The sequence below is a fragment of the Littorina saxatilis genome, linkage group LG7 (genome assembly GCF_037325665.1).
Source record: "Littorina saxatilis isolate snail1 linkage group LG7, US_GU_Lsax_2.0, whole genome shotgun sequence".
In the NCBI taxonomy this organism is placed as follows: Eukaryota; Metazoa; Mollusca; class Gastropoda; order Littorinimorpha; family Littorinidae; genus Littorina; species Littorina saxatilis.
Window position 1 is genome coordinate 43,048,824 of NC_090251.1, and position 13,193 is coordinate 43,062,016.

Sequence of the window (13,193 nt, forward strand, 5' to 3'; positions counted from 1 at the left end):
AATGTACGTTCTGGGTTACTGATTCCGACAGACCCGGCATTGGTTCAAAACAACCTTACTTTACTGTATTTTTTTTGTATGGATTTATGCAGTATTTTTCTGATTTTGTCGCATGTTTCATTTTAGTAAAAGTTTAGTCCAGAAGCCTATTTTGCGTTAATATTTAGGGTCTGTCGGAATCGGTGAGCCAGAACGTACATTCTCCCTTTCTCTAGGGGGAATATCATTTTTTTTCTCTCTGTTGTACGGCAGGCACGCAGCAGTAGCGTTGATAAAATCAGAATACACGGCAGCGCATACCTTGGCTCATTACTTTTAACAACACCAGCTGGCACCTGCGCTACCGCGGATCTAATCTCCTGAGTGGACCTGCGAACACGCTGTTATTACACCCGGTCAGCGAGCTGGATACCAAAGATCGAGCTTATACGAGCTTATACGGAATCCGAAGTAGGGATACACTCTTTGCCAAATAAGATCGTCAGGGTGTCGTAAAGCCGCGAACGGCGAAGCCCCTGCAGCAGTATCACCAGGCGCTGACAGAGAAGCCAAGAATGATTACCCTCAACGGCCTAGCAACTCACGAAGCCGCTGTTAGTTGGGGAACATTTTATTTCTATTATCAAAGCCTGCCTGCGACGGGCTGGGCCGCAGTTTAGCAGACGATGCATGATTGCTTGTTTATTTCTCCATTATGGCAACAAACTCCGTTGGAACGAGAACTCGGTTTAGAGTAATATTAAAGTTTAACATTGAATTAATTATACGCTCATATTTAAGAGGAGCGTGTTGGGAGACAAAATTAAAATTAAACAGTCGAAAATATGTTACTTCCGTGATCAACTTGAACTTTTCCAGAAGTGAACCCAGGCTAGTGTCGGCCGGCTAGAGATTACAAAAATAATTTGTTTCCACATCAGCTTGAAAGCTCCTAAAGTGGTCGTGTATTTAACATTGTTGGCCCATTAAAAGTTTAAAGTAAGAACTTTACTTTCAGAAAATCAGTACAGGGCGCGGCCGATGGAAAATACGTGCGTCATAACGTTTTAGAAATGTCCCAATTACAAAGGGAAGGTCAAGCCGTAGTTGAATGCCGCAAGCCGGCGCGGATGTAAACAAACTCTCACTGCGCCAAATTCAAAACACGAGAAATGGAGAATGCTTCCCACAAAATTAAACTCTTACAGAGAAAGCATAATAATTTGGAGATCACTTTGTAAGTTTAAACGAAATATAAACAAACAAAAGTTCTCAGTACATCTCGTCTGTCGCTTGCAGTCTTGTGATGATCTTTTATAAATGAGCGCTTCGGCGGTGTGTCAAGTTTATCATCGTCTCAAAGTAAAATAACAAGAATAATGGAATCATCAACAAATCAAAAATGTACAGTTAAATTGTCGTTGAGAAACTGGTTATTACATCTTGTGCTCAGTTTCTCTGCAACAAGCAAAGACAGTGGCCGTGCATGTTGACTCGCTCATCGTTATAAAACTCAGTCACAGTGTACACTTTTAAGATTACAACGAAAAGGCCTCAGCAAAGCGCTGTACAGTGCTTCTATGCTATTTCTGCCAGCTGGGCTGAGTGGCCCAGGTGCGGGCCAGTCATTAATCTCCCAGCAGTGGGTCAAATTCGACAGCTGCGGTTTTCCAAGCTGGCTGGACACTTAATAATAGAGGATTTGGCGGCGGCCTTATATGCTGATACTAACTCTGCCATTTTTTGAGTCTGTGGGGGAAACACACTGCATTTGTTGTTTTTCATAGATTGAAAATAATATTCCCAGTTGCAACGCTCTTGATCTCATCGCATATCAGTCTAGTGAACACAGTTTACATAGACACCAAACACTCCTGGAGAAATGTGAGCGTGATTTGTTGTTGATGAGAGAAAAGAAAGAGAACATACGTTTCCGTTGGTGTGGAAAAGGAACTGGAAATATTATTATTATTCTGTTTTCCTTGTGGCACGCACCAGTAGTGTTGATACCTTTTGAAAGTGTTACCATGACTAAAAAAAAACTAAAAAAAAACGGGCAATCTCTCATTCTCTGAGTAATACATTATCACTAAAATTGCACAATGAATAGTAACAATTCCGAGCCAAAATTTGTGAGATCCAAAACTAAACAACAAAAGTTGAGTCGTACGAGCTATGACGAGATAGTTTCAGAACACTCTTTTTTGAGTGGTTGCGTTTAATACGAATTTTTTTTTCTCTCTCTCTCCGCCCCAAGCATCTAATTGTTGCACTCAGCACCACCAGCAGCGTTGATAAACCAGAATGTGTGTCTGTGGTTGGAAAGAAAAATAAAAAAGAGAGCAAGAGCGATTCTTAGAGCGAGAGAACATGTCCCCGTTTTTAAGTTGTGGCTTGGAAAGGAAAATGAGAGAAAATAAAGAGTGGCGAGAATTTGTTGGGACGGGGCTGGTGATATTGTTTCTGTGGTGAGAGCGATTCTCAGAGCGAGAGAACATGTCCCCGTTTTAAGTTGTGGTTCGGAAAGGAAAATGGGAGAAAATAAAGAGTGGCGAGAATTTGTTGGGACCGGGCTGGTGATATTGTTTCTGTGGTGAGAGCGATTCTCAGAGCGAGAGAACATGTCCCCGTTTTAAGCTGTGGCTTGTTCGGAAAGGAAAATGGGAGAAAATAAAGAGTGGAGAGAATTTGTTGGGACGGGGCTGGTGATATTGTTTCTGTGGTGAGAGCGATTCTCAGAGCGAGAGAACATGTCCCCGTTTTAAGCTGTGGCTTGTTCGGAAAGGAAAATGGGAGAAAATAAAGAGTGGCGAGAATTTGTTGGGACAGGGCTGGTGGTATTGTTTCTGTGGTGAGAGCGATTCTCAGAGCGAGAGAACATGTCCCCGTTTTTAAGTTGTGGCTTGGAAAGGAAAATGAGAGAAAATAAAGAGTGGCGAGAATTTGTTGGGACGGGGCTGGTGGTATTATTTCTGTGGTGAGAGCGATTCTCAGAGCGAGAGAACATGTCCCCGTTTTTAAGTTGTGGCTTGGAAAGGAAAATGAGAGAAAATAAAGAGTGGCGAGAATTTGTTGGGACGGGGCTGGTGGTATTATTTCTGTGGTGAGAGCGATTCTCAGAGCGAGAGAACATGTCCCCGTTTTAAGTTGTGGCTTGTTCGGAAAGGAAAATGGGAGAAAATAAAGACTGGCGAGAATTTGTTGGGACGGGGCTAGTGGTATCAACTGGCGCGGCGAATGTTTCTGCCAAGCAAGCCGGCAACGACGAGCTGAATAGCGTTGATTTTAATCTCTCTCTCTCTCTCTCTATTCATTATTTCTATGCACACGGTCGCGCATAGCTTGGTTATTTACTTTTAACAACACCAGCTGTGCTTACCACCTATTTAATCTCCTGAGGCGATCTGCGAGCGGGGAGCTCGCTTTTATTTCGCGATACCCCAGCCGTCAGCGGACAACAAGCGGCTCTCTCTCTGACCTCTCATTCTCTTTCTGAGTAAAAAAATAAAATAAAATGTGTGTGAAGTAGTGTGTGGTTTTGGTGAGTTCCCGTTTTAAAAAGTGAACAAACGCAACAAATATGAAACGACGAATTTTTTAAAATGGGGTTTTAATTCAAAGACAGAAACTCGAATAATTTGCACAAGCAACCTACTACAGAGAAAAAGAGGCTTGACGACGTATCCCTTCCCGGTCATGGGATATCCTACTGCTTGGTTTAAACAGTTTTTATTCAGTTGCATAGATACAAAGCCGTAATTGAAAGTTGTAATTCGGGGAGAACAACGAGATAAACTTATAAATGTGCTCTTAGAAACAAACGAGTAATGTGGCGGACAATATTATAAATGCTTGATATTTAAACAAATGAAAACAAGAACAACAACGTTAACTATAGCAACAGTGGTACGGAAATCTCACACACACAACGCACACACACACACACACACACACACACACACACACACACACACACACACACACACAAACACACACACACACACACATACACATAGAGACACACACATAGAGGCACACACATAGAGACACAGAGGACAATCAGAGAGAGAGAGAGAGAGAGAGAGAGAGAGAGAGAGAGAGAGAGAGAGAGAGAGAGAGAGAGAGAGAGAGAGAGAGAGAGAGAGAGAGAGAGAGAGAGAGAGAGAGAGAGAGAGATCAATTCAAAGCTCTAATAGCAAAATGACTAAACATATGGTATTAACAAAAACGTTTGCTGTCTAATATAAATTTCTGAATCTGATGAAACAGCGCTGCGTTTTCATCCAAGGACTTGTCACTAGTACCGTACACAGCACACAAAACAGTAATATTATTATTATCTGGTAGAGTATCATTAGTGGTTGCTCTAACATTCGTGTACAATGGACAGTCAAATAAAAAGTGTTCACAATTGCTTGTGTTTGTTGTTATTGTTTGTTAATATTTGTATTGTTTGTTAATATTTGTATTGTTTGTTGTTATTGTTTGTTAATATTTGTATTGTTTGTTGATATTTGTATTGTTTGTTGTTATAAACACAGTTAAAAATAACACCCCCAGTCCGATGAGGACTTAAATTTTGAAAAATTTGGTTTCTTCTAGACATAAAAAGTCACACTGTGAACCCCGTCATGTGTTAGCTCGAAAGAGCCTTTCCTCACTTAGCACTTCATTGAAGTCTACATGGAGGAAGACGTGTTGGGTTTTCAATATGGTGGGTATACTGCAATCTAAACACATAAAAAACAAATGAATTCCCCCCCCCCTTCAACACGCAGGGGGGTCTTTATCGGACGTGGGGTTATCATCTGAGCGATGATAGTCACGATAAGCACTCACATTTTGAAAAACGTTGTTTTGGTAGAAGATTTTCTTCTGGACATAAAAAGTCACGCTGTAAACCCCCGTCATGTCTTAGGTAGAAAGTGTGTCTTCATCGGCTTGAAATTTCATTGTAATCTACACCGACTAATACTTGTGTGTCTTTCTCTCACTTGCACAGAGTAACACATGATATATCCATCTCGACTCTTGCAATGCCCTAAACCAGCCGGCGTACTTAGTCCATCACTTTCTTTCGTCATTTACACTTCTTTCAATCTAAAAAAAATCTTCACGAAGGATGTTGAACTTTTGTTTGATTCAATCCCTTTTGTTGTCAATCCCATAGAAAACAGTAAACTGATTTGATTTAATCATGAACACAAGAAGCGATCAAAGTGTGACCTGCTCTCAAAGGATTAGGTGTGACCTAACCTACGCTCACATTCCCCACGCCTAGCTCTTGGCCCTTGTTGGACTCGAGCAAGGCGCCGGCCGCGATTCGGACGCACACAGTGTACTCATGGGGCGTGCTAACGGCGTAGTAATTTTATTCCCAAAACTACGAAGAAAATAATTGCAACAAGAAATATTACCAAGTTTATAATTTAACGGAATAACGAAGCCCTTCGGTAAGGACAAACTTTATATTTGTAGCAAGTTAGGGAATGGCAGTCTTAGCGCCATTATTGTAGGAACTAGTTTGTGTGGATGATCTCAAATTATGCAGGGGTACCGCCGAGGCTGGCGTGGTTCTTTCATGATTTGCGCTCGAACTCGGGAAGGAGCAGGTTGTGTTCTGTGATGTCTGACAACGCAGGCTGAGAGAATAGCCGGTAGGTGTTTAACTTTAACGCTTTTTGAATATAATTATGTATCTTTTTTGTTCTAATGATGTTTTATATTGATGATTGTTGGTATAAGTAACAATATTTGTACTGTAGGTACCATGAGAAGTTGTGTAAATTGGAATGCTAGAGACCGGTCGAAGATGATTGTCGATAAAGTGTTTCGTGTCTTTGTTGACTAGCTGATATCGCCGAGCCTTTTTGTTTGGGTCAATATTACTTTTTTGTAAATTATCCCTGCAGTATGGTATAAGACATTTTCGTGGCAAACATGTTTGCTATTTAGGGCTGTGCTGAAAGTCAGGAAATAGTGTTATGTACCAAACTGAGGCCACTGTGGCTGCGATAACCGACCACGTAGGTTTTGCACTCGGAGACAAAGAAAGCTAGGCGTGCCAGCAGTCCACGCGATGTGTTAGCAATTAGTCGGGTTGATGTTATAGCGTATGTTGTTAGTTTTAAGCCAAACGCGTAATTGAAAGTAAAGAATATATTTTGGGTCACCAGTTGAAATGTAGATGAGGCAGTCTGCCACGATTCTTCTTGCCAAATAATGCAAAAGCATGGTGCTGAATACCAACAAACTCAGAATTCTATGCTGGGACCATAAGTATTAGGATTAGTTTAGCCACATTAATTTATAAGGGAGTATATCATGTAGTGTCATGTAGTATTATTATGACATTTCCTCATAATATCTCTTTATCTTTCGCGAGTTTACAACATTTTGTTTTATATTTTACACACAGAAAGGACCTTTCAACTTAAAAAAATAACAACAAGGAAAGCAACCCCGACCCCACAAAGCCAGCCAGCCAGCTAGCCAGATCGTCTCAAATTTTTAACAAAAAAGGTAAATGTGTGTGGTTGACCCCTCCTTTATTTTGTATGTGTGTGTGTGTGTGTGAGAGAGAGAGAGAGAGAGAGAGAGAGAGAGAGAGAGAGAGAGAGAGAGAGAGAGAGAGAGAGAGAAAAAAACAATTTGTCTTTCACTAGTTAGGGGGAAAACAACATCATCAGGTCTAGGGTTTTAAAGAAGGCGCGGTCCACAAAACGAAGGCTCTGTTTGTTCTGTGTGGGACCAAAAAAACCAAGGCCACAACAGGAGCTGAGAACGGAAAAGGCCACTTCAGAATTTAAAATAAGTAGTTAGTTTAATAATTAAGTCATCAGGTCTAGGGTTTTAAAACGTTTAGAAGGTGGACGCGGCCAACACCAGGAGGCCATTTTTCCCGCCCCAAAGGCCAACGGAGCTGATTATGTTCTGAGAAAGAACGGGTAAAAAGGCCAGTTAGGTTTAGAATTTAAAATAGGGTAGATTAATTAAGTTTTAGTCATCAGGTCTAGGGTTTTAAAGAAGGCGCGGTCCACAAAACGAAGGCTCTGTTTGTTCTGTGTGGGACCAAAAAAACCAAGGCCACAACAGGAGCTGAGAACGGAAAAGGCCACTTCAGAATTTAAAATAAGTAGTTAGTTTAATAATTAAGTCATCAGGTCTAGGGTTTTAAAACGTTTAGAAGGTGGACGCGGCCCATGAGGCCATTTTTCCCGCCCCAAAGGCCAACAGAGCTGAGTATGAAAAAAAGGCCACTTCAGAATTTAAAATAAGTAGTTAGTTTAATAATTAAGTCATCAGGTCTAGGGTTTTAAAGAAGGCGCGGTCCACAAAACGAAGGCTCTGTTTGTTCTGTGTGGGACCAAAAAAACCAAGGCCACAACAGGAGCTGAGAACGGAAAAGGCCACTTCAGAATTTAAAATAAGTAGTTAGTTTAATAATTAAGTCATCAGGTCTAGGGTTATAAAGAAGGCGCGGTCCACAAAACGAAGGCTCTGTTTGTTCTGTGTGGGACCAAAAAAACCAAGGCCACAACAGGAGCTGAGAACGGAAAAGGCCACTTCAGAATTTAAAATAAGTAGTTAGTTTAATAATTAAGTCATCAGGTCTAGGGTTTTAAAACGTTTAGAAGGTGGACGCGGCCAACACCAGGAGGCCATTTTTCCCGCCCCAAAGGCCAACGGAGCTGATTATGTTCTGAGAAAGAACGGGTAAAAAGGCCAGTTAGGTTTAGAATTTAAAATAGGGTAGATTAATTAAGTTTTAGTCATCAGGTCTAGGGTTTTAAAGAAGGCGCGGTCCACAAAACGAAGGCTCTGTTTGTTCTGTGTGGGACCAAAAAAACCAAGGCCACAACAGGAGCTGAGAACGGAAAAGGCCACTTCAGAATTTAAAATAAGTAGTTAGTTTAATAATTAAGTCATCAGGTCTAGGGTTATAAAGAAGGCGCGGTCCACAAAACGAAGGCTCTGTTTGTTCTGTGTGGGACCAAAAAAACCAAGGCCACAACAGGAGCTGAGAACGGAAAAGGCCACTTCAGAATTTAAAATAAGTAGTTAGTTTAATAATTAAGTCATCAGGTCTAGGGTTTTAAAACGTTTAGAAGGTGGACGCGGCCAACACCAGGAGGCCATTTTTCCCGCCCCAAAGGCCAACGGAGCTGATTATGTTCTGAGAAAGAACGGGTAAAAAGGCCAGTTAGGTTTAGAATTTAAAATAGGGTAGATTAATTAAGTTTTAGTCATCAGGTCTAGGGTTTTAAAGAAGGCGCGGTCCACAAAACGAAGGCTCTGTTTGTTCTGTGTGGGACCAAAAAAACCAAGGCCACAACAGGAGCTGAGAACGGAAAAGGCCACTTCAGAATTTAAAATAAGTAGTTAGTTTAATAATTAAGTCATCAGGTCTAGGGTTTTAAAACGTTTAGAAGGTGGACGCGGCCCATGAGGCCATTTTTCCCGCCCCAAAGGCCAACGGAGCTGAGTATGAAAAAAAGGCCACTTCAGAATTTAAAATAAGTAGTTAGTTTAATAATTAAGTCATCAGGTCTAGGGTTTTAAAGAAGGCGCGGTCCACAAAACGAAGGCTCTGTTTGTTCTGTGTGGGACCAAAAAAACCAAGGCCACAACAGGAGCTGAGAACGGAAAAGGCCACTTCAGAATTTAAAATAAGTAGTTAGTTTAATAATTAAGTCATCAGGTCTAGGGTTTTAAAACGTTTAGAAGGTGGACGCGGCCAACACCAGGAGGCCATTTTTCCCGCCCCAAAGGCCAACGGAGCTGATTATGTTCTGAGAAAGAACGGGTAAAAAGGCCAGTTAGGTTTAGAATTTAAAATAGGGTAGATTAATTAAGTTTTAGTCATCAGGTCTAGGTTTTAAAACGTTAGAAGGTGGACGCGGCCCACTAAGGCCATTTTTCCCGCCCCAAGGCCAACGGAGCTGAGTATGAAAAAGAAGGCCATTTAGGTTTAGAATTTAAAATAGGTAGTTTAATTAAGTTTTAGTCATCAGGTCTAGGTTTTAAAACGTTAGAAGGTGGACGCGGCCCACTAAGGTCATTTTTCCCGCCCCAAGGCCAACGGAGCTGAGTATGAAAAAAGGCCATTTAGGTTTAGAATTTAAAATAGGTAGTTTAATTAAGCCATCAGGTCTAGGTTTTAATTTAGCGGGATTATAAGACGACGGCGGAGATGTATTTGTGCGGGCAACAGAGGGGGTTTGCTTTCGCATATAGCTAGCTTTAGAATTTAAAATAGGTGCTCCCATGGGGTCGCCTTCACGCGGCGGGAGTGTTTCCACAGAGCACCCCTTTACTTCACTTCTTTTGTCTTATTTCAGCCTTACCAGTCCTTTCACCTATATGAGTCTATAGCGTAAAGAGACGGAATGAGAGAGAGAGACGGAATGAGAGAGAGAGAGAGAGAGAGAGCCCAGGCCGAGAGTGAGTCTGGAACACATAACAAAGAAAAAGAGAGTACCAAAAAAAGAGAAACTTTTCGAACCTCTACGACAGTAACGAGTTGTATAGTGAGATTGCATCATGTAACAGCCAAGTGGTCAGTAGGTAAAGCTATTTAGGTTCCAAGGGTTCAAGTCAGTGATAATGTAAGCAGAAACGAGACATTAATACCAAAGTGTATCTAACGGTCAATGATTGTCTTAGAAGACCCGTCAAAGTTTGTTTAAGATAAGGAGTTAAGAGGAACGAACTGGTTTATTATGAGCGTAAGTTGGCACATGTTTGACTATTAGCAAGTTCGCAGTTGTCTATGGTAAAATTAGAACAAAATGGAAATAATCACCGGATGTTGAATAGCCAAGTAGAAAAGACGGGTTAGAAAACCGAAAGTCACAGGACGGAAGAATAGGCCTATAATAAGGAAAGACGGAGAAAGATATATAAAGGATGATTAAATTGATCGCTCTGTCTGCCCTGATTACCTGAAGAAGTATAAGACGTCAGTCCAACCTGTGCCTAAATTAGCCACGGTGTATGACGACTTTAATAGGATAGGAAAATAGAATGTGAATATATTTTGTTGTGATTATTCTCAAAGTAACTTCTTAAATTGTTTTCCGAATTGTGTGTGGTATATGAAGCTCCTTTCTCCTCTAAAGGTTTTGTGGAATGTTATTTTCTCTCTAGTCTAAACCTGTGTGATGTCGGTACTGTCAGTTGTGTGTGTGTACTTTCGGTTCGCGTGTGTTCGTTGTATACGCCCACCGTGGTGGATCGCCAAGACTGGCACACTCAGTCCTATAGCAACCCACGCGACAACTAAACATACCACACCACAACGACATCACCACTCCTACCAACTCGTGCACCATACATTCACACACTAACTCAACCGCACAGCGGAACAGCCATGACAATCAACAATACGCACCACAATACGCGAAACGTATCAGCACCCCCCAAAAAAAAAAAAATAAAATAAAAAACCACCCCGTGCGATACATACATTAACACACACAGACACACGCAACGGTGGCGCGGCAATATGTGTCTATTTTGTGCACTATGTTTTATGTTCGTTTAAAACAATAAAAAAACCTTTGTCATATCAACTACTATTTGAGTTATATCATTGTACGGATGTGATGTGTGAGGCGGGTGTGTGGCAGTGAGAGTTTGCTTTTATCTTGTGTTTTCTTATCGTCTTGTAAAGTGTTGTGTGACTATATCATTTGTAAATCCAAGCATCCCCAAAACATTCAACCACAATAATAATGCTTGTAATACATCAACACATTAAAAACATAAAATAAAAAGAAAGTTACTCTCATCCAGAGAGAGAGACACACACACTTACACACACACTCACATACACACAGCTTTTTTAAATATTTATTTCAAAGGTGTACTTTTTTACCCGAAATTCATGCCCATATTTTTTTAGGACACACACACAAATCTCAAACCTTACAATTCTAAAAAAAACCCAACCACAACCACAACAACAACAACAACAACAACAACAACTACATTCGTTCACTACATCTTTCTTCTTTCTGGTTGGGGGAGCACTCTCACCGGCGGCCCGCTTTCTTCTTTTCTTAGAAATGAGGATAACAAACTTTCACACAATCAAAAGTGTTCGCATGAAAGAAAAAAGGTCCACATCACATAACATCCATGATATTGAGGTAATACAGCGGGAGTCACTTAGTGACCAGGGTTGTTGTTTTTGCGGAAGCTTGTGTGTCTACCGTCCAATAGCTGTTTTTTTCTGGCTTTGTTGGTTTTTTCCCCTCTCTTGATTTGTTTTTTTAAGGACCCGTCAGATTTGACTGTAACAAAGATGAGACATTAATTTTATTTAAAGACTCTGTTATAGCCCAAGTGGAAAACTCTTTGCTCTCTGTTCCTGTTATATTTTCAGTATCCCTACACTGCCTGAGATCGAATTTGGCCATGTGGAAACCCCCACACGGCTTCCTCCATGTAGACTACAAAGATGTTTTAAGCGGGGAAAGGCCCTTTCGAACTAAGCTATGACGGGGTTTACAGCGTGACTTTTTATGTCTAGAAGAAAATCTTCTATCAAAAATACGTTTTCAAAATTTGAGTCCTTTGCGGACTATGAACAGCAACACAAACAGATTCTCCATTCTTTCTCTACCCCGAGTGATCCAAGGGAAGTAACCTCCTCCTCCCCCTCCTCGGGCTGTTACATTGTCTTAGATGTATAAGTAGTGGTCAAGCTCTTACATTGTCTTAGATGTATAAGTAGTGGTCAAGCTGTTACATTGTCTTAGATGTATAAGTAGTGGTCAAGCTGTTACATTGTCTTAGATGTATAAGTAGTGGTCAAGCTGTTACATTGTCTTAGATGTATAAGTAGTGGTCAAGCTCTTACATTGTCTTAGATGTATAAGTAGTGGTCAAGCTCTTACATTGTATTAGATGTATAAGTAGTGGTCAAGCTCTTACATTGTCTTAGATGTATAAGTAGTGGTCAAGGGGGGGCAACCACAGACACGTTCTCATAACGGTGATTATGAACAGCAACACAAACAGATTCTCCATTCTTTCTCTACCCCGAGTGATCCAAGGGAAGTAACCTCCTCCTCGGGCTGTTACATTGTCTTAGATGTATAAGTACTGGTCAAGGGGGGGCAACCACAGACACGTTCTCATAACGGTGATGCTGTATCAACAGTCCTCTCTCTGCATGTGTGTGTGTGTGTGTATGTGTGTGTGAGTGTGTGTGTGTTATAAAAAAACCCGTTAATTATCAATTCCCCGTACAGTCAGCTAGCTAACTTAGAACGACTCAAAATGCGATTAATGGGAAGTAATTCATCATAAATGGTTATGTAGAAATGTTTAGTTATTACTTCCCTTAACGTTACTATGTATACGTGTCCGGGCCGTGTGTACAGTGAGTGTGTGTGTGTATGTGTGTGTGTTTGTTCGTGTGTGTGTATGTGTGTGTGTTTGTTCGTGTGTGTGTGTGTTGTGTGTGTGTTGTGTGTGTGTGTGTGTGTGTGTGTATCAAATATTGATCTTAGAAATGGGACATCGAAGATCATACATAACAAACACGTCATGTGCTACGCATGTGCTCACGCACGCAAACACACACATACACACACACACACGCATACAAACACACTTACACACAAATACAGACAAGTCTTGTTATTGGTTTTTTTCTTTTATTTATTGACACGCCATTAAAATGCACAACAAATACACATCTATAGATAGCTCAGGTGGTAGAGCACTGGACTTGTGATCGAAAGGTTCGACACTCAACCTTTCAACCACTTCATAATATCGCTTCATAGGGTTTGTTGAAGTCATACTGCACAGATGACGGAAGAACGAGGCGGTGACGACGAAGACTGAAGGTACCGGAGCGCACACTGGCTTTAAATATACGGTCTTGTAAATCTGGCACGCACTTCATTCACGATTCGACGCACACAAGCCCCATTCTATCCTTGGCGGATGATGACTTTATTCAGTTATTCTGCAGAAAAAACAAAATGCTGGAGAAAAACTGTCTTTTCTGCAGCATTTCTGGATAATCTTCACCACCAACCCTTGACTTGAAGTAAAGTCGATTATAATTGGCCGTTTTTAGCCGGGCGGTCGAGGCTTTCTCCTCCTCGTTTGAGTTAGCAGAATTTTGCTGCGTGGGTGATTCTTTATTTGGTGTTTTAACGTCGTTTTCAACCACGAAGGTTATATCACGACGA

At 41.1% G+C, this 13,193-nt stretch overlaps 1 long non-coding RNA gene across 3 annotated transcripts; it reads left to right on the top strand.

Annotated features, from left to right (window-relative positions):
• The first annotated feature begins 2,068 nt into the window (after positions 1–2,068).
• Positions 2,069–10,780, top strand: LOC138971516 (uncharacterized). 3 transcript variants are annotated; one of them, XR_011457276.1, is made up of 3 exons: positions 2,069–5,636; positions 6,398–8,232; positions 8,681–10,780. It is a non-coding gene; the product is annotated as an uncharacterized lncRNA (long non-coding RNA). The 3 variants fall into 3 exon arrangements; XR_011457274.1 differs by having other exon boundaries at positions 6,398–7,758; positions 8,065–10,780; XR_011457275.1 differs by having other exon boundaries at positions 6,398–6,989; positions 7,591–10,780.
• The last annotated feature ends 2,413 nt before the right edge of the window (positions 10,781–13,193 follow it).